Source organism: Hyperoodon ampullatus, assembly GCF_949752795.1.
Source record: "Hyperoodon ampullatus genome assembly, chromosome: 5".
Taxonomy (NCBI): Eukaryota; Metazoa; Chordata; class Mammalia; order Artiodactyla; family Ziphiidae; genus Hyperoodon; species Hyperoodon ampullatus.
In genome coordinates, this window is record NC_136918.1 from 42714151 (window position 1) to 42740091 (window position 25941).

Genomic DNA, 25941 nt, shown 5'->3' on the forward strand with positions numbered 1-25941 from the left:
AAAAAAAAGGTTTCTGGTCGCCCACAAAGCCTTAGTCCTCTCTCTGCCCCCTATCAGCACTCACATACTCTTTGGAGGAGCCACCTCTTCTCCACTGTGTAGCTGCCATAAGCTTCCAGGTGACAGCAGGCAGCCAGCTCGTGACCAAGAGGGGAAACATCCTGAGGATGCAGCCAACACACACACAAGAGGGCACAGCAAGGAGCACTGCAGAGAAACAGAGCCCAGGTCCTGCTCAAACGGAGCCTAAGGCCCACCTTACCTCAGGACTTGCCGGCTTCTGGCAGGGTCACCCACCCTCGCTGTTCTCTCTGTACTGCAATCTGAGGCTGCAACAGTGTTTTGGAAGACAAAGGCCACTGCTGGCTCATAATTAGCTTATGGACAACAGACACTTCTGAGTTTCTTCCAACGTGCTCCTGGTAAGGTGCTCTCTCCCATTCTGTCACGACACACTCGATTTTTTTGTTTGAATCCAAGTACAGGCTTCATATTCATCACTATTTAATTTTAAGCACTGAAAAAACTCAGGCAGTAGAGCGGAGAACAAAGGTTTACAACTGATGCTCAAAGTATATGCTTGGGGCAAAACATTTCAGACCATGTTTGAAATGTTAACAGACTAAAATGTTTAAGAGTCCAAGCAGTGGTTTCCAGCCTTTCATCTTATGCAGATCCATAGGTGCAAAGAACACTGGGTGTCCTTTTAAGATACACTGATTAAGAAAACAAAGGGTGGGGCTTCCCTGGTGGCCCAGTGGTTGAGAGTCTGCCTGCCGATGCAGGGGACACGGGTTCATGCCCCGGTTCAGGAAAATCCCACATGCCGCGGAGCGGCTGGGCCCGTGAGCCACGGCCGCTGAGCCTGCGCGTCTGGAGCCTGTGCTCCGCAACGGGAGAGGCCACAAGTGAGAGGCCCGCGTACCGCAAAAAAAAAAAAAAAGAAAAAAAAAGAAAACAAAGGGTGACAAGATGTAACTGTAAACTCGGCCATACTTTTAAATGAAATTAGGTTTTATGGATCACAACAGCATCTGCTCCCTTTTGAAAAACTACACCATAAACATGGCAACACATACTATTTATTTGGTAAAAAGCCAGAGGTGGGGCATATAGGGACTGGCCCTGGAGATGGAGAGCAAAAATCTAGAATTCTAAACAGAAGCCTTTCCCAGAATCCCCCAGCTATTTTCCTCAGATCCCCCTACAGCCCAGGGTATCCCATACCATCGATTCTTTTCTAGAATACGATGTTCTACCTGCTATAAACACAGAGGAATTCCAAAACACAAGGGAAAGTTTCCCTTACCTGCTCACCATTCTCCTTTCTGAGTGTGCAACAGGATTCCAAGATTCAAACTCAGATCCCTGTGGAGCCCGTACAGGCCCTTTAAGACAAAGGTGCACACCCTTGACTAAGAGAATTTAGCTTCCCCTACCTCAAAGGGTTGATGTGAAATACAGTAACATCACAGAAGAAGCATCTTGCACCGGGGTGAGCAAGAGCCGCTCAATACTACTACTTCTTTTCCTCAGAAACGCCCATAACACTGTTCATTGACACTCTCTTTCTGGTCCTTCAATTTCAAGAACACGTCCCTCCATGACAAAGGAGAAAGAAGGAAGCAATGCAATTATTGGCAATCTAAAATCCTCATTCGTCCAAATCTTCTTCCAATTTCTCTTCCTGCCACCTTCCAAGAGCTGAGTCCTGACTTTGCTTTGCCACACATTTTATTAGCATTATTATATCCTGTCCATTGCCAATGAAATCGACTCAGGAAGAACATTTTTTGTTCTTCTTAGTCCATCCTAGTTACCAGTGCCCATGCTTTAAATGGAAACCACTGATTTTTACAACTCATTAAAATATGCATATTGATTATAAAAGGAAAAAGTTTTCTTCTTTGCATAGGACTCACCAACTGGGGAAAAATATCTACCCTCCGATGAGTGTCCTGTAGAACAACGGAGAAAGCACTAAACTGGAATCAGGTGACTGGATTCTGTCTTCAGTTCTCTTTCCTCAATGTTCCCACCTGTCGAAATGGGAGAAGAAGGTTGCTTATGAATCTCTAGGATCTTACCAGCTGTAGAACTTCCCAAGTTTATGAACTTACTGGGTAAACCATACTGGGAATACCAGGCTTGAAACCCGCAAATCTAGTGGCTGACCTCTGTATCTCCTAAGCTGTCAGTCAGCTCCTGGCACTTCTATTTCACTAATGTGCCTTAGAATGATGAGGAAGGAGAATGCTGGTACCCCAGTGTTCATACCTCAGCTTTTGGGGAGAATATGGCTTCATCATAATATCAGAAGTGAAAGAGATAGATCAATTAGATACTCACATTTTAGGCAAGAAAAAATTAACAGCAAAATCTGAACTACAATAAATAAAAAGAGACAAGGAATATGAGTTTGGAGATAGATTTCTAACTATGGGATCTAGTGGCCGCTGTGAACCTTAGTTTCCTTGCCCAAAACATGAGAGCCAGTGAGCAGCAGAGGGCTGGACAACCTTGATGCTTCCTGGGAAGTTCTCATTACTGGAGGACTTTATTTATTTCATTAAGAACAATCAGTATTTTGCTATGGATTCTGCAATATATATTCCAACAGACAATTCCAGGGTAGCTGGTTGTTAAAAAGTGTGTCTTTTGTAGACACAGGGGAAATCCACATACCAGAAAAATGACTACTCCCATTTTCACTGCTGTCATTTTAAACATTATTGAACCAATCATACAATTGTTTTGTGAATATGATCCCATTCAATCTTCAAATACCTGTACAAACTCAAAGTTGAGAGAGACCTTAAAAATGACCCACTTCAACTCTTCCAACTGACAGGAGAAGAACCTGGGGGCCAGAGGAGGGAGGTGGCCACCCAGGAGTGCACCATTAGTGAGTGGCAGGCAGCCCAGGGCTCAAGTCCAGGGCTCGCTCCACTGGACCGAGGTACGGCCACTGTAACAGAAGATGTCACTGACACTCGCTGGCCAAAGACCTGCCATCAGCCACACAATCAGCTTCGGAGGAAAACCAGGACTTACACACCCAGACCTCAGAACACCCGCTTCAAAGCTCTTGCATAAACACATGAAAGGATGCTCACCATCACTAATCATTAGAGAAATGCAAATCAAAACTACAATGAGGTATCACCTCACACCAGTCAGAATGGCCATCATCAAAACATCTACAAACTATAAATGCTGGAGAGGGTGTGGAGAAAAGGGAACCCTATTGCACTGTTGGTGGGAAGGTAAATTGATACAGCCACTATGGAGAACAGTATGGAGGTTCCTTCAAAAACTAAAAATATAACTACCATATGACCCAGCAATCCCACTACTGGGCATATAACCTGAGAAAACCATAATTCAAGAAGAGTCATGTACTACAATGTTCACTGCAGCTCTATTTACAATAGCCAGGACATGGAAGCAACCTAAATGTCCATCGACAGGTGATGGATAAAGAAGATGTGGCACATATACAATGGAATATTACTCAGCCATAAAAAGAAACAAAATTGAGTTATTTGTAGTGAGGTGGATGGACCTAGTGTCTGCCATACAGAGTGAAGTAAGTCAGAAAGAGAAAAACAAATACCGTATGCTGACACACATATATGGAATCAAAAAAAAAGGTTCTGAAGAACATAGGGGCAGGACAGGAATAAAGACACAGACTAGAGAATGGACTTGAAGACACGGGGAGGGGGAAGGGTAAGCTGGGACGAAGTGAGAGAGTGGCATGGACTACCAAATGTAAAATAGATAGCTAGTGGGAAGTAGCCGCATAGCACAGGGAGATTAGCTCTGTGCTTTGTGACCACCTAGAGGGGTGGGGTAGGGAGGGTGGGAGGGAGATGCAAGAGGGAGGGATATGGGGATATTTGTATATGTATAGCTGATTCACTTCGTTATAAAGCAGAAACTAACACACCATTGTAAAGCAATTATACTCCGATAAAGATGTTAAAAAAAAAAAAGTTCTTGCATATAGCCCAACAGCAGAAAGAAACTAAGTTGGGAAAATGGAGTATAATCAAGGTGAGTCCAGCAAAGCAATGTGTTTCCTGAGAGCTAGCGCTCTTGACGGGCATTCGAAATTTCAAAGCCATCTCACTAAAATGAGAGAAAGGCATAATTTCAAACTTGCTGAGGGGATGGAATGTGAGGAGTCCAACACTGGCTCTGTGGACAGTGAAATCTCAAAAAAAATAAAAAAACAAAAAGACCCCACCTCCAAGCCCCAGAAAACCTAAGCTTCTCCTTGCAGAGGGAGATATCAATCATAACAGTTTCTACAACAGCAGCAAAGGGTAGCTGACTTCCCAGATTTTCAAACCTCGCTGAAAGGTAAAGCTCTCCACTTTGGGCCTGGGGCAATGTTTCAGGCACTGGCTAGCTTCTCTCCATGCACAAATGAACACGGTTCCCCGTTTCCATAGTCAACTTTTCTTCTAATTTTTTTTCTTCTTTTCCATAAAGAGAACAAGCAGTTCTGCTAAAAAACCACTGTGAAATGATTGAAGTTCTCAGGCAAACAAACCATTAGCAGAGTTCAAATGCAATTTAAATTACCAGTTGTTAAAGTGCGCCTCGATTTCTCTGTAAGTTTCCAAGGAGAATTACATACTATACACCATTTAATTGGTTGTTTGCTATTTTTTAACATCCATTTATTCCCCCCCATTTTATTTTCAGAAGTGTCTGTAAAAGCTTCCCTTTAAAAAATTATACATTGTTGGATAGATTAAACCTGAAGATTGAAAAGTAGCAGAGAAACAGCTGCAGGATTATGCAGCTCAGCAGAAATTGATGGTTTTGACACCACAAGACATGCAGAGTTTTAAAATCTTAGGAGTCACCTGATGGTGCCCTCACTGTTTACAGATGAAGACACTGAAACCCTGAGAGGGAAAGGAAGGCTTGGCCCAAGTCCTCTCACTCATCAGTGACAGGTGCCAGGTGAGAACTCCCTACCTCCCAGCCCTGTGCTGCCTCTTCCCACTACCACATGTTGGAGGAGATGATGGGAAATGCTCAACAGATTTAATTTCCACCTGTAATTTTTTTCTTAAAGAAAATATGAAGTCATCTTCAAATACATCCCTGACCTCAAAAGTGCAGCTGGCCAATGGCAAATATCTCCCCAAAAGGGAGAAAGAGAAGTAAAGGCTGATGAATGAGTATAGTCAAAGGCGCTCCAAATGAGCAGATTCCTGGCAGGAAAAGTCAAGACACTCTTCTAGACTCATTAAACAAGTTATGGGACATTAAGACTGCCGATTTCCACTGCTTTATCTGCCCCAGAACTTGTGGCTGCCCTGGAATGAAAGGATAAAGGCAGGTCTTGTCACTTCTGTAAATGGAAAGGATTTCTAGAGGCCATCACAAGTACAGGGCAAAGTTCAAGGCTTTGCTATGGGACCTGTGTAAATTACTTAACCTCCCTGAGCTGAAGCTTTCCTGTCTTCAAAGTGGGGCTAATATCACCTACCCATCAGGGTGTATGTAATCATTTCTTGGGATGCCGTACCCAGCATGCAAAGCACAGAGCCTGCAGGCAGTGTGGATTAATCAGTGCTCACCCCCTCATCTTCCAAAGTTTCTATCTACAATTTTTCAAAGCCTATGGGTCTGTGGTTCTAATTTATTAGAACTATAACTGAGTCTTATAAGCCATGTATGCTCACTAGGCCTGCTAGATACTGTGTGTCCCCTGACTGTAAATTCATTTATTTTGTCATGCAAAAAATAAAGCAAAATAAAATACATGCCTGAAAACTTACACATCCATGCATTTTCCACCAAAAGCAAACTCTCTGGAACTGCTATCTAAAAATGTCCTTCGAATCCAATTGATGAGCCAGACAGTAGTAAAAACCCCAATTTAATGCCCAAGACCTCATTTAAACTGTCCATCAGCCCTATGAAAAAGATTTCCCAATTGTCCACTGAGGAAACTAAGGGTCAGGGAGGTCAAACAACTGTCTAAGATTTGGGGGCTAGTAAATGGTAAAGCCAAGACTTGACCCCAAGTCTTCAAAATCAAGCTCTACGACCTGTGTTTTATTATTTTGCAGTTAAAACTATACTATGGACAGCTCTTCTGCTAGAGGCAGAAATATACCTGAAAAAAAATCGTCTGCTATGTTCACATTTTAAAACAAAGTCTGAACTTTCAAACTAAAAAATGTTCACATTAAAAGCAGATAGATCATTCTTGAATGTCACCTTGCTGTTATGTTTTTTTTTAATTTACTTTATTGAAGTAGAGTTGATTTACAATGTTGTGTTAATATCTGCTGTACAGCAAAGAGATTCAGATATATATATGTATGTATATATGTATATTCTTTTCCAATATGGTTTATCACAGGATATTGAATATAGTTCCCTGTGCTATACAGTAGGACCTTGTTGTTTATCCATTCTATATATAATTGATTGCATCTGCTACTTCCAAATTTGCAATCCATCCCTCCCCCACCTCCCCTTCCCTTTGGCAACCACAAGTCTGTTCTCTATGTCTGTGAGGCTGTTTCTGTTTCCTAGATAGGTTCATTTGTGTCATATTTTAGATTTCACATGTAAATGATATCATATGATATTTGTTTTTTTTCTTTCTGGCTTACTTCACTTAGTATAGTAATCTCTAGGTCTATCCATGTTGCTGCAAATGGTATTATTTCATTCTTTTTTATGGCCGAGTAGTATTCCATTGTATATATATAGTACATCTTCTTTATCCATTCATCTGTCAATGGACTTTTAGGTTGTTTCCATATCTTGGCTATTGTGAATAGTGCCGCTATAAACATAGGGGTACATGCATCTTTTCGAATTATAGTTTTGTCCAGATATACACCCAAGAGTGGGATTGCTGGATCATATGAAGAAAAGGGAACAATCCTACATTGTTGGTGAGAACATAAATTGGTGCAGCCACTATGGAAAATTGTATGGAGGTTCCTCAAAAAACTAAAAATAGAAGCTGCCATATGATCTTGCTGCTATGTTCTTAAGTGAAATAAAGAGCTCAGAGCCCTGGCACTAAGCAGACATCTGCCAGGTATGTGAGAAGCAGGCCTGAGAAAGGTTAGCAATGAGCTAATATCAGGGCAACTCAAAAACATTATTCAAATGTCTGGGCTCATGATCAAATGAATCACGGGTAATCCTAGCATGAGCTTCTGAACACCCCCCGGCGCAACTGTTAGCTGCCACGATGTCAGATGCCCTGCATTCAGAGGTGCACAAAACAGGCATTTGCTGGCACCTCCTGTCCTTAAGAAGGCACAGTGTACGGGCCTCGCAGATATACGCGCTAAGTCAGACATGCCTTAAGCTCTCAAAGAGCTCACAGGTTCAAGAGGGACACACTCACCCGTGACAAGACAGAAGGAAAAGTGTGCAAAGTACCAGTACGTGCAGTGTCCTTTTGAGGGTCAGGAAGAGCTCTGCCAATGATGCCTTCTAAACTGAGCCTGAAGACCCAAGAGGATTTCCACATATGAGGAGGAGGGAAATAGGCCCAGAGAACACAGTGTGCTAAGGCCTTAAGGAGATGAGTTCAGGGTGTTCTTCTTGGGGAAAGTGACTAATCTGGTGAGGCCAGTGGCAAAAAACATGGAGGGAAGTGGTGGGACATGAGACTGGAAAGGAATGCTGTGGCCAGAACATGGAGGACCTTGTGTGCCAGGCTAAAACACTGGCTCTTGAGACTCATGGCTACTGCATTTTGGAAAATGACACAAGAGAAAGTTAGGTGGAACTGAATCCCCTTCCATAATCAGCTTCCAAGCACAGCAAGGGTGGGAGTGTCTAAACGAAAGCTTCCTCTGGAGGGACCCCTTCTCTGTGGCCCCACCCAGAGAAGTCAGAGGAGTGGGTGGCCCTCAGAGTTGCCCCAAACCCACCCCTCCATTGACACTTTCCTCAAGTCCGGAACACTCACCCATGGAAGACCCAGAAAAGAAACCAAGTCTCGTGTTCCAAACAGGATTTCCATTCTGCCTTTAGGGAAATGTCAGCACTACCCAATTTGATGAACCAGAAGAACGCAGGCTAAACACAAGCTCTAGCCTCTTTTCTGTCACTCAAGAAGCAGGAGCCAGAGGCCTATCCAGCACATACTATGTGTGCTCAAAGCTCCATATCACAGAGCTCCCAGCCAGGCTGGCACCACGTGACTGGGGCCTTGTAATGAGCCTGAACTGAGTGATGCCACCAGCGATGTTATAAGGAAACCTTTCCCTTAAAGGAGACTTTGTGGCAGGTCCCATATGTCAAAGGCACAGGCAAGATGTGACCCTTCCCGCCCTTAAAGACCTCCCAGTCTAGAAATAGAGATAAAACATAAAGTAGGTGATGGCAGGTGCCATAGAAGAAGCACAGATAACAGTACAAATCTTCATAACAACCTGTGGGTTGGTGTGATTATTTGTACCCCCTTGACAGATGAGGCAACTCATCAGGTTAACTGACCTACCAAATCACACAGCTAGGAAGCATCACAGCCAAAACTCAAATCCAGATCCCATGCCTGTAAGCACCACACAGGTATACTTTATTGCCTCCTGGCCCACTGTGTTGTGAGTTAGCAGAACAGAGAGATCACTTATAGGGGAGTATGGATGGTAGGGAACAGATGGTGATCAGAGGTTACTTCATTCAGAAGGTGGCATCTGTGCAGAAGTTTACAGGAGAAGCAGGAGTTCTAGGGATGAAGATGGGAGAGGTCATCTCGGCTAAAAGAACAGCATGAGTTACAGCATGAAGGTGAAAAAATGAGTGAGCAAGAACATCAAGGGTGTTCACAATGGATAGGTACTGCTGTCTGGTTATGATGAGCCCTTGGTAGCAGGGGCAGGAGTTTTTACTTAAATGCCAGAAATACTAGGAAAATGTTATGAGTAACAAAATAAGTGAATTTAAAGTCAGGGAAATACCGCTGAATATACTAGGAAAATAATAAATGTTTCAAAGCAGGACTGTGGCATAGTCTCTGCTTTCCTTGGGATTGTGTGCTTCAGTGCTAAGACCATGCACTAACCTTTCAGGACCTGGGCCAGAGTCAGGAATAAAGGGCCTTCAGGTCCTTTCAGGTCAATGTACAGCAGGACACTGGACCCTCTAGAGGTTAGGACTTCTATACCTATCTCATGGATCCTGACCTTCTTGAGAAGAGTTTCTACAGATAACTAAATGAATTCCAGGCCCTCGCTGGAGCATAAGTACCCCCAGTTGGTAAAAAGAGCATGGAGTACAGGACGGGAGTTATAGAATCAAAAGACCTTACACGTGATTCTTGGGTTCTCCACTAATTAACTATGGAATGCTTAGCAAGTCACTTCCTTTTAACGAAGGCACAGTTTCCTCAGTTGTAAAATGGAAATGATCATACTTACATAGCTAGGTTCTTGTGAGCATTAACAAGGAATCTGTGAGATTAAATATAAGGATATGTGTTTCTACATGTGGGGTGACATGTTTAGAATAGGTGCTCCCCCTGAAAGCCACCACATTGATACAAATAGTATAAAAACTGCCCAATCCTCCTGGTGAAGTATCTAAATCTGGAATTGTCAACAATTTTCCCCCTGTTGAAAATTGAGCTATATTCCCCAGGCAAAGTCATTACATCTTTTTGTGCCAAATTGTTTTCATCTTTTAAATGACCCAGTAATCCCACTTTGGGCAATATACATAAGGGAATAATCCAAAAGGAAAAAAAGAAGGCAATTTGTTCAGAGATGTTATTCATAGTGCTATTTCTAGCTCCTTATATATCCCTCTATTATAGCACTTATCTCACTGTGCTGTAATTATCCACTCCCATACGCCTCCAAATTATCTTTGAATCCATCCCCGGCACCTAGCACAATGCCTGGCATACAGTAAGAACTCAATAAATGTTTGTTGACTAAATGAATGGGTAACATATGAGAGAAATTTTAAAAGAAATTCAAGTGAGCAAAAACAAAACATTGTTTTTAAGAGATGATGCTAAAAGAGTGTAAAAAAAAACCCAAAAAACAGAACAACACTGGCAACTATAGACTGCAAACTATTTGAAGAGGAGTTTGTGAAGAAGCCTCAGGAGTGAATTTCAGATGATTTTGTCTATAACCTCTGAGCATCTCCAGGCTTAGGCCAAGTGCAGTTTAAGATCGCCATGAGACACCCTGGGAAAAGAGGTCACATGCTAGGTCACTTTGGCCTGGTGGCCAGAGCACAAGGCTCGGTCAGGAATCTTGGATTCCCAAACTGACTCAGCCACTACCTAACATTGACTAATCACCTAACTTCTCTGAGACCAGTTTCTCCATTGAAACTTGGAGTACTTACAGGGAAGTCCAGTCCATTAAAAGGAATTACAGGGAGCAGGCCAAGGGCCAGCAAGTGTGAATTCAAATGTAAATAAAAGAGGAGGGCTGAGGGGTACCCTCGGACCAGGGTCCCCGAGGCAAGGTGGGGCTTTGAAGCCCCAGCTCTTCCGGGCCCCCACTGAACCTTCTAAATCCATCTGACAGGGTGGTTGAAGGCGCCTCACCACAGAGTTTACCAGAGGCAGGAGTCTCTGCAAGAACAGAGGACACATCAAGGAAAAACCGTATGTTAAATATGGCCCATGAAGTCAACATCACTCTGATGTTCTGCATTCTTGGTGGGAAAGAATGCTTTATACAAATACCCAGAAAGAGCAAAGGAAGCGGCATGTTCTGCGGGGCTCATCGTGGGGCGTTCCAGCAGCTCTCAGCCAGGAAGTCAGAGGCAGGAAGCCACTGCCCTCCGGTCCTTGGCCAGAAGCTCAAGGCTAGAAACCAAAGCGGGGAGCACTCAGACTCCTTAGTCCAAACCAGCTGCAAGTCTGTGCACCCCACTCCACCTCCATCGGGGTCTCTCAGATTGCTGCCCACTTGTGCTTGACATCTCTCTGGAGGAAACTGCACCTGACATCCTACAGAGTTAGACGATCCCACCATCCCCTTCTCTCTGGTTCCACTTCGACTACCCTCATCACTGGAACTACCACCTTTCACCTGGATTATGGCTTGCTTCTACTCCTTGCAAAGCGTTTCCCCCACAGAAGTCACAATGATGCTGGTAAACGTAACTCAGATGCTTCCATCACACCTCAACTCAGCTCCAAGCCCCTTCTCAAGCTCACTGACACCTACCAGCCACTGCCTTGCCCTCATCTCATGCTTCTCCCCCAGCAGTCCACTACTTTCTGGCACACTGGTCTCCTATGTTCCTCAAACACAAACTCATTCCCACTCCACAGCCCTGGCACTGGCCTTGCCCTCTGCCTACAATGCTCCCTGCCCAACCCCGACTTTCCCATGGCTGGCTCCTTGTCATTCAGAGCTCAGCTTAAACATCACTTCCTGGGCTCTTCCTCATTCCCTCATGGGCAGAGCATCCTCTGTGAACCCTCCTAAGCGTTACTTATTATTCTCTGCTGTTTACATGTTCATCTATTATCTGCCTCCTCCACACAACCCTACTAGAATGTAAGTTCCAAGGGATCATCGTTTTTTGTGTCTTTTTCTTCACTCTAAACCCAATACTGGATCAGCGCCCAGAGCAGTAAGAGGCACATAATTGGGAATCCAATAAAGACTTAATGAAATTAGATGAATGCATGCCACAGATGACAGTAGCCTCAAAGGCTGCCTCAAGGCAAGTAGCCCAGCACTGCGGCTAACATCCTGGGCTTCGGAGTCGGACGCGGATCACTGACGCTTGCACTCAGGAGCTGTAGGAGTTCAGGCAAGTTTTCCCACTTCTCTAGGCCTTATTTATCTCAACTAAAAAGGGGACAATAGGATTTCCCTGGTGGCGCAGTGGTTAAGAATCCACCTGCCAATGCAGGGGACACAGGTTTGAGCCCTGGTCCGGGAAGATCCCACATGCCGTGGAGCAACTAAGCCCGTGTGCCACAACTCCTGAGCCTGTGCTCTAGAGCCTGCAAGCCACAACTACTGAGCCCACGTGCCACAACTACTGAAACCTGCGTGCCTAGAGCCCATGTTCCGCAACGAAGAGTAGCCCCCACTCGCCGCAATTAGAGAAAGCCCGCATGCATCAACGAAGATCCAACGCAGCCATAAATTAATTAATTAATTAATAAGGAAAAAAGAAAAATAATATTAAGGGTGGGGTGGGGTGGGGTGGGGTGGGGTGGGGTGGGGGGGACAACAGCACCTGCCTTGTGGGAGTGTGGGGAGAATTAAAGGAGATAAACCATGTGGAGCGCTTAGAGCAGGGCTCAGCACAGATGAAATGTTCGCTGTCATCAACTGCAGCCCCATCTTCCAGGCAGGAAAACTGAGACTCAGAAAGGTGCATGCGCCTTCGCCCAAGTTAGACACTGAGTTAACAGCAGAGTCAGGTTAGAAAATCCCCTTTTTAGTCTCTATCCACTGCTCCACAGACCAGTTATTCCTTAGACAATAATAATAACAAAAATACCTGATATCTTGTCATCGATTTATATATTCTGCCTTGTTCCAGAAAAAATCTGAAGTACCTGACAAAAGATGTACACGGTTCATGATTTTTTATTAAGTAATAAAATTGGGAAGGGAGATGGAAAAATAAGGTGAAGGAAAGGGACAGAAATATAAGCCATATGTCTCATACCATTTGCTAGAGGTGGGCTTCACATTTGGCTCTGAGCTTCCCAGAGGCCAATATAAACCAGAGGGAAATACCTGTGTACATATGGTCCTTGGGAACACTTGGTTACTGAAATGTCACAGCACTGTGTGAGGAGGTGTCACCACCCAGGTGAGAATCACCCTGGTTTTTCACACTCTTGCCAGCTGAATTCCACCATCTGCTTACTCCTGATCACATGCACTCTAAAGCCACACGACCTGGGTTCAAATCCCAGCTCCACTACTGATTGCATGGTGTTGGACAACTTACTTATTAACTCCTCAAAGCCTCAGGTTCTTCCGCTATAAAATGGAGGTAAAAAATAGTACCTAAATGGATAAATAAAATGTGGTGGCATATATACAATTTATTACTATTCAGCCATAAAAAGGAAGGACATTCTGACAAATGGTACAACATAGATCAACCTTGAAGACATGCTGAGTGAAATAAACCAGTCACAAAAGGACAAATACTGTATGATTCCACTTCTATAAGATACCTAGAAAAGTCAAATTCATAGAGACAGAAGGCAGAATGATGGCTGTCAGGGCTGGGGGAGGGGAAAATGAGGAGTAAAAGTTTAATGGGCACAGAGTTTCAGTTTTGCAAGATGAAAAGCATTCTGGAGATTGGTTGTCCAATATATGACTGTACTGAACACTACTGAGCTATACACTTAAAAATGGTTAAGATGATGGGGCTTCCCTGGTGGCACAGTGGTTAAGAATCTGCCTGCCAATGCAGGGGACACGGGTTCGAGCCCTGGTCCGGGAAGATCCCACATGCTGTGGAGCAACTAAGCCTGTGCACCACAGCTACTGAGCCTGAGCTCTAGAGCCCGCGAGCCACAACTACTGAACCCGCGTGTCACGACTACTGAAGCCTGTGTGCCTAGAGCCCGTGCTCCGCAATAAGAGAAACCATCGCAGTGAGAAGCCCGCGCACCGCAACGAAGAGTAGCCCCTGCTCGCCACAACCAGAGAAAAGCCCGCACGCACCAACGAAGACCCAACACAGCCAAAAATAAAATAAATAAATAAATAATTTTTAATGGTTAAGATGGTAAAAATCGTTATGTGTATTCTACCAAAATTAAAAATACAGTTAAAACAATAGTACCAACTGAATCACTTTGCTGTACAGCAGAAATTAACACAACATTGTAAAACAACTATACTTCAATCAAATAATTTTTAAATAAGTAAGTAAATACCCCCCCAAATAGTACCTACTCACAGGTAGCTGTAGCAGTGAATCAATGTAGGTCAAGTGCTTAGCCCAGTGCCTGGCACCCAGAGAGCAGTCAATGCATGTCAGTTCTCCTTATGGGCAGTAAAAGCATTCCCATTGGTACTACCAACCCTAACCTCTTGGTGCCCATGGTCAGCATCACAGCGGGAAAACATCCCAAGCCTCCATGCTTCGAGGTAGGCTCCTCCCACCTGGTGAACAGAGCCTACAATCACGGCCCAGGCACAGCGGGGAGGAGGAGATGGGGTGCGTGCAGGTTCCCGGGAGGGAACTCCCTGTCTCCCCCGTGCTTCAGAGCCGCTTAGAGAGCTGCTTCCCCTCCCTTCCTCACCAACCACACAAGCTCAGGTGTCAGAGCACTTTCTCCCCTCTATTGTGATCTGTCACCTAACGCCATGGGCATCAAAGCACTTCTCCAAAACACATCTCCAACATCTTTCCTGCACTAGAGAAAGGAGCCCCCAAGCTGATCAGAAACTGATCTGACTACGAAGAGTTACTCATTAGGGTCGTGTAACATCTGGGGGACTGTAGTAGGGTGGTGCCCTCTTGGTCTCTGTCGAATGCTGCTGTCACATCAAAGAAGGCTAAAGAAGTCTCTGTGTGTCTGTGTGTGTGTGTGTGTGTCTGTGTGTTTAAAATCTATTCAGAATCAGGGCTCACCTATGAATGGGAATTATACTCCAGAATTCTTGCAGCGTTAAGAATAGTGGGAGAGGCTTAGATGGAAAGCCCTGATCAGTTTCTTTCAAGGCCTGTGCATAACTTCACCTCCAAGGGTAAGGCTGAAATAAAGGCCTCCACTATTCAGTTTCTCCTCTTGGACAAGCTATCATCCTCTTTCAGGGAAGAAAAAGATAACAGGCAGCAAAGCAGATCGGAAGGTAGCGGCTCACATTCAAACAATATTCACATGACCCAAAGAAGAAAAGGGTAAGTAGAAACCAAAGAAGAAAAAAAAAAAGTGAAATTAAAAAAACCAACAAATTCAGACCTTTGAGTCCATGTAACATGATAGAAAGAGGTCTGACCTGGGAGAACTTGGTTCCAGTTCTCAATTTCTCACAAATTAGATCAATAAGTGTGGGCAACTCTGGCATCCTGAGTCCCAATTTCCTTATCTGCAAAATGGGCATCTTCTCTGCCTTTGTCTGAAGGGGCAGCTTCCACGTAGTAGGAGGAATGACCCGAGAATAAAAAGATCTGGATTCTAATCCCACCTAACTAGCCATGTACCTGCGAGGCAGGTGAGCTGCACTCCTGGGCCTCCCCTGCCCACCATCATGCTGTAAAATGAAACAGATCAATCACATCATCCCAACTCTGGCAGTCCATCAGATCTACGCAGTGTCCACACACCATGTATTTATTGCAGAGTGGATGCCGTGCAAATGCTATACAGAAACCTTTTGCGTACTCTTAAGTCCAACCATAACTCTGCTTTTCAAGATAAAACTAGCCCTCCCCAAGTGCCCACAAACACCCCTTCTGGGGTGTTACTCTAGTCCTAGCAATCAGACAGACAACAACACTCCCAAATTATCTTTCTCCCCAAATTAAGTTAGGCCTCAGGTGGGAGGAATACCTCTCTAATTTTTAATATACAAATAGACTTTTTCCTCAGGCATAGCCCGTCTCTAAATCCCACTGCGAGAAGTATTACCCTGGGAAAGCAGCTGTCCACACCCCAAATGAAAGCAGCTAGTGCTCCCAGCCACATGCCCCATCACCATGCAAGCGAACCAGCCCTCAGGACTCTGAGCCGTGGGTCTGCAGGCAGAAATGTCACTGGCTCTGGCAATAATGATATACTCACGCGCCGTCAGGCCCCACAGGCAGCTGGCCTTCCGCTGGCCCTCGCTCTCTCTCACACACCCTGAGTCCCACTGCAAGGAGGTGGTCCCCAGGCCCGAGGGGAACAGCACTGAAACCTTCTCTCCTCGGCTCCCAGAACAAGGGGCAAAGGAAAGGAGGGGGAGGGGTGGGGGGAGGGGGCGACTTTGTTTCTGGAAACAAGAATTCAAATCCTGCTTCTCCTAAACCCTGAGTCACCTCCTTCCCTTCCAATAGATCAGTGTGGTGGGTAAACATTTCCATATATGGAGAAGCAGGCTGGAGGATGTCAGAAAAATCACCCTTCTCTCCTCTGGCACTTGAAGAACATGCCCCACTAAAGGACAGAATTCCTTACTTAGAGTGAATGATTAACCCCCAAAGAAGTGGAGTCTCAACTGTTCCACAGGCTCTCCTGTTACAGGAAAAAGACTCCCCTGTCCAGACAACGAAGTGACTGGTTTGAAAGGCTTTAAGTTCATCTTAGGAATGGGGCCATCTAGAATGCAACTACATTTATGAAGTCAATTAATTAATGGGGAGGGAGGGTGTTTAGGGGGATGCACCTGAAGAGGTCACCAAGAATCCAGCCCACAGTTCTTTCAGTTGGCAGATGAGTATGAAAACAACCCTTGGACCCCAATCCCTGACCCCCTTGGGCCTAGAGTCCTCTTGGGAACTTAGTTTCGCATGAGTTCTTCATAGGACAGACACCAGGCAATAAGACCCAGAATAAAACCAGACTTCCAAGAGAAAACTGGGGGGGTGGGGGGGAACAGAAGAGTGACATGCCCAATTTAATTTGTAAGATTCATTCCCTTAGTTTGTAAGATTAATTCTAATCCGAAGGTCCTGAAAAGTGTCCAATGACTAAATTGAACCAGTGGAGTCAATCAGGAATGAATCTGGTCTGAAATGACTCCAGACTGAATTAGAGAAAAAAGGAGAGAGATGAAATGGCAGTGTGGGGAAGTCGGGGTCTGCTCAGAGAAGGAATCCGTATCTTGGCTTCCTAGTGGTTCTATTCCTCAGCATGATCTTATTCTACTGCTGGCTGTAAAGGCTTTCTGTAGGTCAGATGAGCCATTGTTCAGAACATCGCCCACGTGCTGCTTTTTGGGCCTTCACCATGAGGGTGCTTGTTCTCATCCCAAGGCAACCTTCAAGCAATAAACACCACTGGTCAGGGAGCAAGGGGACCCAAGCCCTAAGCCCAGACCAGTCACTCCTTACCACTTTGGACAAATCTGTTCTCCTCTCGTAGCTTATATTCTCTCATCTACAGATTGGGTAGATATCCCCAAATTGTCCAACTATGTGCTCTAAAAGCAGCTTCTGTCCAGCCTATCGAACAGTCCTGACATTTATTCTGATCACTTGTTTTCTATTTTTGCAAGCACGCCATAAGTACCTGAAAAAATGGCCAACACTTCTTATTCATTGCATGTTTCATAAGTAAACACAAATATGAGTGATTACTAAATGAGGTAAGGAAACAGGATCAGAAAACCTTCCACCACATGCCAGAACCAGAAATCAGCACAGAATTCTTGCAACTGCAGTACTCCCAAGAGGTCCCAGAAGTAGGCTTGAAGAGGGTAAGGAGATGGTCCTCATTTGTAACTGACACTAAACCAGCCATCAGACTTAGTGTTTCTGTAGAAAGACTGTCATCCTTTCAGGAGCTCAGAGTTCCTTCCAATATTCCAACAGGAGCATTTCAGCAGAGGAAAGAGATATTCCATGGAAAACAGCTACCTAAGGATGACCTGGGAACTCTGTAAACCAAGGACCAAGGAGGGAACTACAGAGACAGGAATGAAAACCAGAATGAAAGGTCTAAAGCTACCCTCCATTCTGCTAGTAGCATTTGGAGATCAGTTTCCATATCCACAAAGCAACCCTTCATTCCTTAATGTATGTGTGTCTTTCTTCCTCGTGACCCCTGACAACCACTGGCTCTGGGATCTCAGGGGAAGAAAAGACCATCAAGGCCACTGAGCCAAATGTCTCTCCTATTTATGAACCAAACCCTCCCCCCATGGCATCCCTGAGGTTTCCAGTGAGGTGGAGATCATTATCTCCTGCAGCTGTAACTTCCATCTTTCCAACAGAAAGTTCTTCCTTATATGGAAATAAATATGGCTTCCGGGCCTTCAACCTCTGCCTCCTTATTCTGCTTCTTTGAACCATACAAACAACCTATGTCTGTCTCATGGGTTTGGAACTTTTGTAGGTGAATGTGGCTACAAAAACAAAGCTCTCCAAGATCTCATTCCTCGGTCACCCTGGCTGCCTCCTGCCAACTTGAGGCCCATCCTTTTTGGATTTTTCCAATAAGCATTAGTGCTTAGTAACCCATTCTGCATATGTACTGCTGGCCTTGTGGGTTCACAAGACGTACCCTATTAAATCCCAGTCACTGAGAAAAGAGAGAAAACAGACTTTGAGATCAGTTCCTCATCCACCTGGACCCCGTCACCCACACCACATTCCCACCCTTTGTGGACGAAGCTCAGGAATGCAGATCCCCTCCCCAGCTCCCCACTCCTGCTCTCCAGCCTGGCCAACCTAAAACTGTCTCCAGGATACAGGACTGTTTCAAGGAATGTTAAGAGCGAGCTCTGTAAGAAAAGAGTACCTTGCCAACATAAGCGCTCTCAGAAACACAAAGTGGCCTGCAGGCAGGGCAGCAGGGCCAATTGGCTGAGCACAAGGCTGGGAGCTCGTGATCCCTGACAACTGCCGGCACCATTCTCCTCAGTGTCCTTTCAAAATGGGGGGAAAAAAATGTTCTTTTCTGCCACAGTTCTGATGTGGCACTATTTGAATTCAAGGTACGTGTGATAATGATGCCTCACATTATTGCATTCTTTACAGTTTAGTAAGTGCTTTACCAGACAGTCTCATTTAATCCCTACTGACAACTATCCCTGGAGGATTATACCCACTGTAGTGATAGGAAAAGTGAGGCTCAGGAAGGTTAAGTATATTCCCAAGGTCACACCGATGCTAAGTAGTGAAAAGAATGCTGGTTTAAGAGTTAGACTATTTAAGATTCCAGTTCCAATTCTGCTGCATAGGAAATAAATGACCTCTGGCCAACTGTCTGACTTTCCTAAACCTCAGTTTCTGCAGCTGAACATTAGAGATGAAAACAGCCCCTCTCCCTACCTCTCAGAGCGGTTATGAGGATCAACTGAGATAAGGCTAGTGAAAGCCCTCTGGAAAATGGGTAGGCGTTACAAAAGTATAGGGGATTATTGTGATTACTCGTCAATGACTGTGCATTCCATTAAAAACACAAAAAGCAGCAAGGTCATTCTCAAGACAAAGACACATTAAGGCTCTGGGAATTGAAGGGAAATGATTGGACGTTCTGCTGGGTTCTGTCTATATGCTATTCATTCGTGCAGTTGAAACTCAGCAGCAACTGTCAGATTTTCAGCCCCACGTCACAAACGTCTCCAGGACTGCTCAAGACAAACTCGCCCTTTTGGCTACAAGCAAATGCCAGGCCAAAAGGAGGTAATAGAGATGGGCGCTGGGAAGACGCCCTGAGAGTCTCAGTTCTGAAAACGTGACCTGCAATGTTTTCCTTGGAGAACTTGTTAGAAACACAGGCTCCAGTCTCTCTGCAACAAGCCCATAGGGAAAGAAACGCAGGGTACGGAGCTATTTACCAGAGAACACTAAGGAAGCTCCCGAGCATGAATTAATCAAGGGTCCAGGATATTTCAAGCTGCAGATTCCAAAAGAAACCTCCAACCCATTAAACCTCCGGCCCAGCTCACAGAGGCTCAGCCTGGCATTCGGGCAGCCCAGGCTGCAGAGAAGCCCGTTTACATACCAGAGGTCCTGCAGCAGGTCACCAGGAGCCAGAAGGCACCCAAGAAGATCTGAGAGCTCAGGTGGGAGAGCCTGGCTTCCTTCAGGCCTCCCCCAACACACCAGTCATCAGGATTCTCTTCAGTTTCTGCAAAGATCCAAGTCATCCATGGCATTTATGGAAGGGCCGGATCTTCCCCAGAAATCCATTCTCAAGGCTGATGCACACACAGCTCAACGATGACTGTTTTCTAGTTTGCATTTGATCATCTGCTTCCTTGTGCTTAACGGTGAAGGAAGACCCTACATTATTTTTGTTGCATAGATGTGTGATTCCTAGCATGAGTGTGCACCTGCATCCTCAGGGATGCTATAGCAAAGGGCTTTGAGATGCAAACAACTTTGCATCTCAGAGGGCTCACAAGCATGGAATAGAAAGGCTGACCATAATACAGGACGAGAGACTTCAGTAGGGTCCCCCTTGATGGGAGAGATGGATTTCCGGGTCAGCTATTAAGAGGGTAGGACAGGAAAAGGGGGAGGTGAAGGAGTAAAGGACATTCCAGGCAAAAGGAAAGATTTCAGCCCAGGCAATAAGGAGCTATGTCCAGTGAACAGCTAGCTTAGCGGATGTGTAGGGAACTAGTGGGACAGGTGGGCAGGTGAGTGGAGACAAAGAGTAGCTCAGCAAGGTAAACTGAAGCCACATGATAGCTGGAGGCTAAGGTGGCTGGATTCTAGTTCTAAAAACAGTCTTTTTCTGAGAAGCAATCTTTGATCACACCACTGATCACCTTTTAAAAAATAGTCTCTTTGGCTGCTCACTGCTAAATAATCACAATAACAACCATAATTTATGGAGTATTTCATCTGTGCTGAGCACTGAACAAAGCAGGCTGCATACACTGCCCCATTTAACCCCATCAACAACCCTGTGAGCTAGGCAGGCTGGCTCCCATAATACAGATCAGGAAATGAAGGCTTAAAGATAAACTGTGCCAGTCTTAGAGAAAGAAAGTGGGAGAGGCCAGGATTAACTAACTCACAGTGCAAACTCAACCCCTTGCAATCCTAGACCATACTCTCCAATTTCTAACCTTCTTCTTTCCTACTGCCCAGACTCTTCCTATCCCATTTCTATGAGATAAAATCATCCTATCACACATAATAATCCTATATAACAAACATAATGATCTCCAAAAATAGTTGACAAAATTCCTTATTTGATTCTGTTTCCCCACAAAGCCCTTCGAGTCAGGAACCTTGTCTGTGTCTCAGCACTGTACACACAGTGGACAATCAATAATTACATGTTATTCAGTTAGACAACATCTTTGAAGGTTGGGCCGTGGAAGTAACACAATACTGGCTGTAATTTCCACTCTCTTCTACATAGAAATGGAACTAATCTCAGCGAGGGTCCCAAGATCCAAAGGGGAGACATAGCCAAGTTGAAAGATACAGGTCAAGAATCATGTGCCTGGAGCAGCCTGAAGGCTCTGCAGCTACTCAGGGGATGCATGACTCTGAACCTACAGCCAGGTGCTCCAAAGGCCCATCAGAAGGAGGTGGACAGGACACATATTTCCTTGACAAAAGGAAAAAGCTCCAGGACCCTCACAGCTGTGACTTGTGCTATGCCACTTTGCCTTTCAGCCTTAGTACAAAGACAGACTGGGCCAGCACAGTGGTTTTCAAACTTTTTTTCCCTAGCAGTAGAGCTTTTCCATTACGCAAAATGCTTTGTGGATGCTTAGCTTGTAACGAACATAAAAGCAGAGCTGCTAAGACTGGGCTCCAGAGCCCCCTTCCCTCCTGCTCTTCTGACCATTTGTCGCCTCCCTACCTCGCAGCCCAACCCCAAGGCCCCTCTCGGAGTCTCCCAGGCTCAGGGGAGCACAGCTTGAAAACCAGCAGCCTCTGAGACCTTCATAGTACCTTCCAGCTCTGATTCTAGTAACTTCCAAGGTCTGAGATGTACGTCCTTTTAAGCAACTCTGCATTTTTACCAGTGAGACAGGCAATATATGGTGTAGCAGGGAAGAAAGAGGTCTCAAAGTAGAAAACTTGGATGATAATCTATTTAAAGACCTGTGTTCTCAGAAGCAAGTTATTTAAATCTTGCTAAGCCTCAGTTTTCTCATCTGTAAATGGGAAATAATATTGTTATCCACCTAGTAAGGCGTTTATGAGAATTAAGTAAGTTCACACATAAGTTGCTTAGCAGAATGCAACAATAAATACTGTGTTATGATCACTCCATCTATAAATCCATCTATGTCCACAGATGAAAAAGCAGGTAGCACTGCATCCAGGGCAAAGAAGATGCTCAACAAGTGACAGAGGTCCAGTTTTTTCCTTCCTTGCTCTCATGGACATTTCAACCTAAACAAACAATATGATGGCAATAAAGAGCTAAAGGGAAGAATACATTTCATGTCCCAAATTCCCTACAGATCATCTTTGAAAATATTACATCTTGTCTCTGGAATCTCTGAAACTCATGGCCATCTCAAGTTTCCAAGGATGTCAATCAAGACAGTCCAGGCTGGAGAAGGTGAGTTTGAGAAAACCAGGTCACTGGCACAGGAGAAAGTGTGAGACTTGGTATCCCAGGATCTGGCTATAAAACTATTATCATTTTTATTATAACCTCAAGTAAAAAGTTGAACCACTGGGGCTTCCCTGGTGGCGCAGTGGTTGAGAGTCCGCCTGCCGATGCAGGGGACACGGGTTCGTGCCCCGGTCCGGGAAGATCTCACATGCCGTGGAGCGGCTGGGCCCGTGAGCCATGGCCGCTGAGCCTGTGCGTCCGGAGCCTGTGCTCCGCAATGGGAGAGGCCACAACAGTGAGAGGCCCGCGTACCGCAAAAAAAAAAAAAAAAAAAAGTTGAACCACTGAAAAAAATAACTTAGAATGTACCCAAAACTTGGGAATCACCTCATCTTGAGGACCCTGCTCCAACTACAAGATTCCCTGTCTCTCACCTGAGTTTTGCCCCAGGTCCCCTGAACATCCTGAAGGTGCTGCCAGGTTAACCCCCAATTTCATTCCAACTTTCGCAGGTGACCCCCTCACCAGTGCTCTGAACTGCACAAAAAAATAATGTCCAACTTCCTTTAGGCCAGCACTCATGGCCTCCAGGATGGGCCTCAACCCATCTTTCCAGTCACACTTCCCATTATATTGTCACTAGGGGTACCAGGCAAGAGTATACCCCCAATTCCTCCCAACTCCAAGGTTTGGCCATGCTTCCCCCAGGACTGTGCCTCCAAATCTGAGTGCCGATCTCTTTACTGTGCAGTGGGGAAGAGGAACCCTTGGGAGTGTTTTGTGATCAGGATGTAGTCAACAGTGTCTTCACTGCCCCATCCTTTCTCTAAAGATGGTCCCACCAACTACTGGTCCATAGACATCCACATTATGGGAAGAAGAAATATTTGTGTATTTCTTTGTTGTCAACAAAGCTTTTCACATGCCGCACCTTTTTAAACGCTTAATGTAAGATATGACCATGACACCCACTTTATAAATGAGGAAGCTGAGGGTACAGAATATAGCCAGGAGCTGAGCCGGTAGCCAAGCACAGGGCTTTGGCTCCAGAGCCCTTTCACACTACACTCTCCCCCAAGAGCTGAGTGCAACTGAAACCCTGCTATAAAAGGTGCCGTCCTCCCGGCCAGCTCACTGCATGGCCCTGGGCACATCACTTTCCTTCTCTAAGCCATAAAATAAGGGCTCTGAGGTCATCCCACACATCTACATACCCCTCTCCCTCTCCCCTTGAAAGATTTCTGAAATAAAACCTTAGAAGGGAATTACCAAGGTAACGTCTTGTGTATGTGTTTGGTCAGTTCCATCCCAAGCTTTCCATCCCAAACTCCCACACCCAACCCGAAAGAAGGAAGAGTGACTGACCCGAGTGTCAAAAAGCCACCAGGACTCTACAGGACACAGCACAGGGAATGCAGTGTGGCAGGATCACCATACAGACCAGCAAGCTGCTCCCCAAGAACAACTGCAGTCATGGTCACAGTGCATGAACCTTGTCAGCATATTGCTGGTTTGACTGGCAATTTATAATAAGCTCAAGATGCACAAGCATTAATGCGGACAGCACAGTATGCATCTTACATGCCCCATGGCCTATGGGCTCCAAGAGGGAGGGCAATGGAAAAATCCCTCTTTCCTTCAAGATTCTGAAGACATTAGCACATCTTCTCTCTTTAGCACGAGCAACTACAACTGCTGCCTGACCGGAACACTCCCATCCGGATGTGAGCAAGCTGCCGTGCCCTCTCTGTGCTTTCTCCTAAAGTCCAAATGCTGACCGCCAGGCTCTCCCAGGACCATCCTAGATCTGGCAAAACTCAAATAGCAACTGGTCCAACTCCTGTAAACAACTTGTCTGGGGGCATTCATTCATTCAAAAAGCATCACTGATGTCTCCTTAACACACAGCGATAGGATGAGGCTAGGTTTCTGCTCTCAAGAACCCTGCACCAATATCTTCAGTGGCTTCTCAGTGGCCACAGAACAGTCCAAGCGCTTTATCTAATATCTCAAGTTTATCAATAACTTGGACTCAATCTTCTATTTCCACCATGAACTCCCTCCCACTCCCACTCAGCACGCATTCTTTGCTTTATTCAGACTGAACTCTTAGCTCTTGGTGCTTTTGCTTGACCTATTACCCTTCCCCATGCCAAGATCAGTTTATAGATAATCCTACAAGACCTACTGGTAGTTCTCAACTGGAACAAGATCGCTCTTTGAAGAAAGGCAGTTATTTCAGCAGTGTCTCATGCATTACAGGGTACTGAGCATCTCTGGCCCTGACCACTGAATGACAACGGTGATCTGGCCTCCAACACTGAGATAACAAAAAACACTCCACCACATTCGCAAATGCCCCTTAAAGGGATGTTACTGCCCCCCAACAGACAGTCACCGGACCACTGTCACCCTGCATGAAACCTCCCTTGCTTCTCGGTCCAGCCAGAATAGTCTCTCTTCTCTGGATTTGCTCAGCCTGCTGCCTAGGATGTGGACAGTGACCTTCCTCATACTAGTCTCACTATGTACTTGACATACTCCCTTTCCAGGGAGGGCTCCCAGTGGGAGAGTCCATGACTTATCTCTGCCCCTGGTGCCCAAACTAGCACAGCACCAGGCTCATAGTAAGTGTTTAATAAACATTTATGAACAAATTACATAAACAAGACAACTGTCCAGGGCATGACTCTCAAGAGGAGATTAAACCGAGCTGGAAAATCACAAATCAACCAGTGCCGTCAATACTAAGGAGAACTTATTGCAGGGCTGAGACTGAGCAAATGGCCTGCTTTTCGGTATATTAAGTACAGTAATGTTATACATTTTATCTAAATAAACAAATATGATGTAGAACACTCTAGCAGTTATATTACAGTATTATAATTAATTATACACATCAAGTATTTGGGGAGAATAGCTCTGGGCATTTTCAAATGACTGTCAGTGGCTGACACATTCTCTCAATTGGCTCCAAGTTCCCTTACACCCTCTGAAGTGCCTTCCTGTGCCACAGAAGCGATTGCTAAAAACTACATTTCCCACACTCCCCTGAAGCTAATAAACTAGATTCCAGGAATAAGATGTACTTGTGTGAGACTGAGAAGGTGGAAGTGAGGCTGAGGCCTCCTGCTGCTTCTTCTTCTGGCAAGCTACACCTTGTAAGCATACGTCAAAATGCTGTTCCGTTTGCTAATCCAATGTCCCGCCGCCAACCATGAGGACATTGAGAAAAATGTCAGAGGTCTCTGTAGGGGCTTCCTAATCCCATCTCCCTTCTCCCCGGATTGCAGCTGTGGAATAAATTCTTAAACTCAATTGCTATAGATGTAGCCTCCTGGCTCCCACTGCTCCAGCCTTTCCAACAATTTTGTTAGCATCTCTTTCCCCGAATTAATCTCCCTTTCCATTTAAATTATGTGGATGTCTTTCTTGCACTTAAGCCTGAAACACACGCAGGAAGGGGGGAAAAATGATCAATTAACTGCTCATCCATTCATCTATTTCTGATCTGATCGAGACCTCTGTCTATCTATACCTAGACCTTCTCCGTTGCCTGTGTGAAGGGGAGAAAAATATGTCACTTTACTGTAACGAGCCAAACAGACCTAAGGGACATGAGCAGCAGGTGTCATAAACTAGTTGATGATCAACAGAAACTCTAATTCTTATCAAATGAAGCATGCTTATAGCATAATTACTGACTCTTTCCTGAGAATTCTTTGGCTTGACCTCTTTGTTTTCCAGAACTGCCACTGAATCCTTCAGTACCTCAAAGGCACACCGGC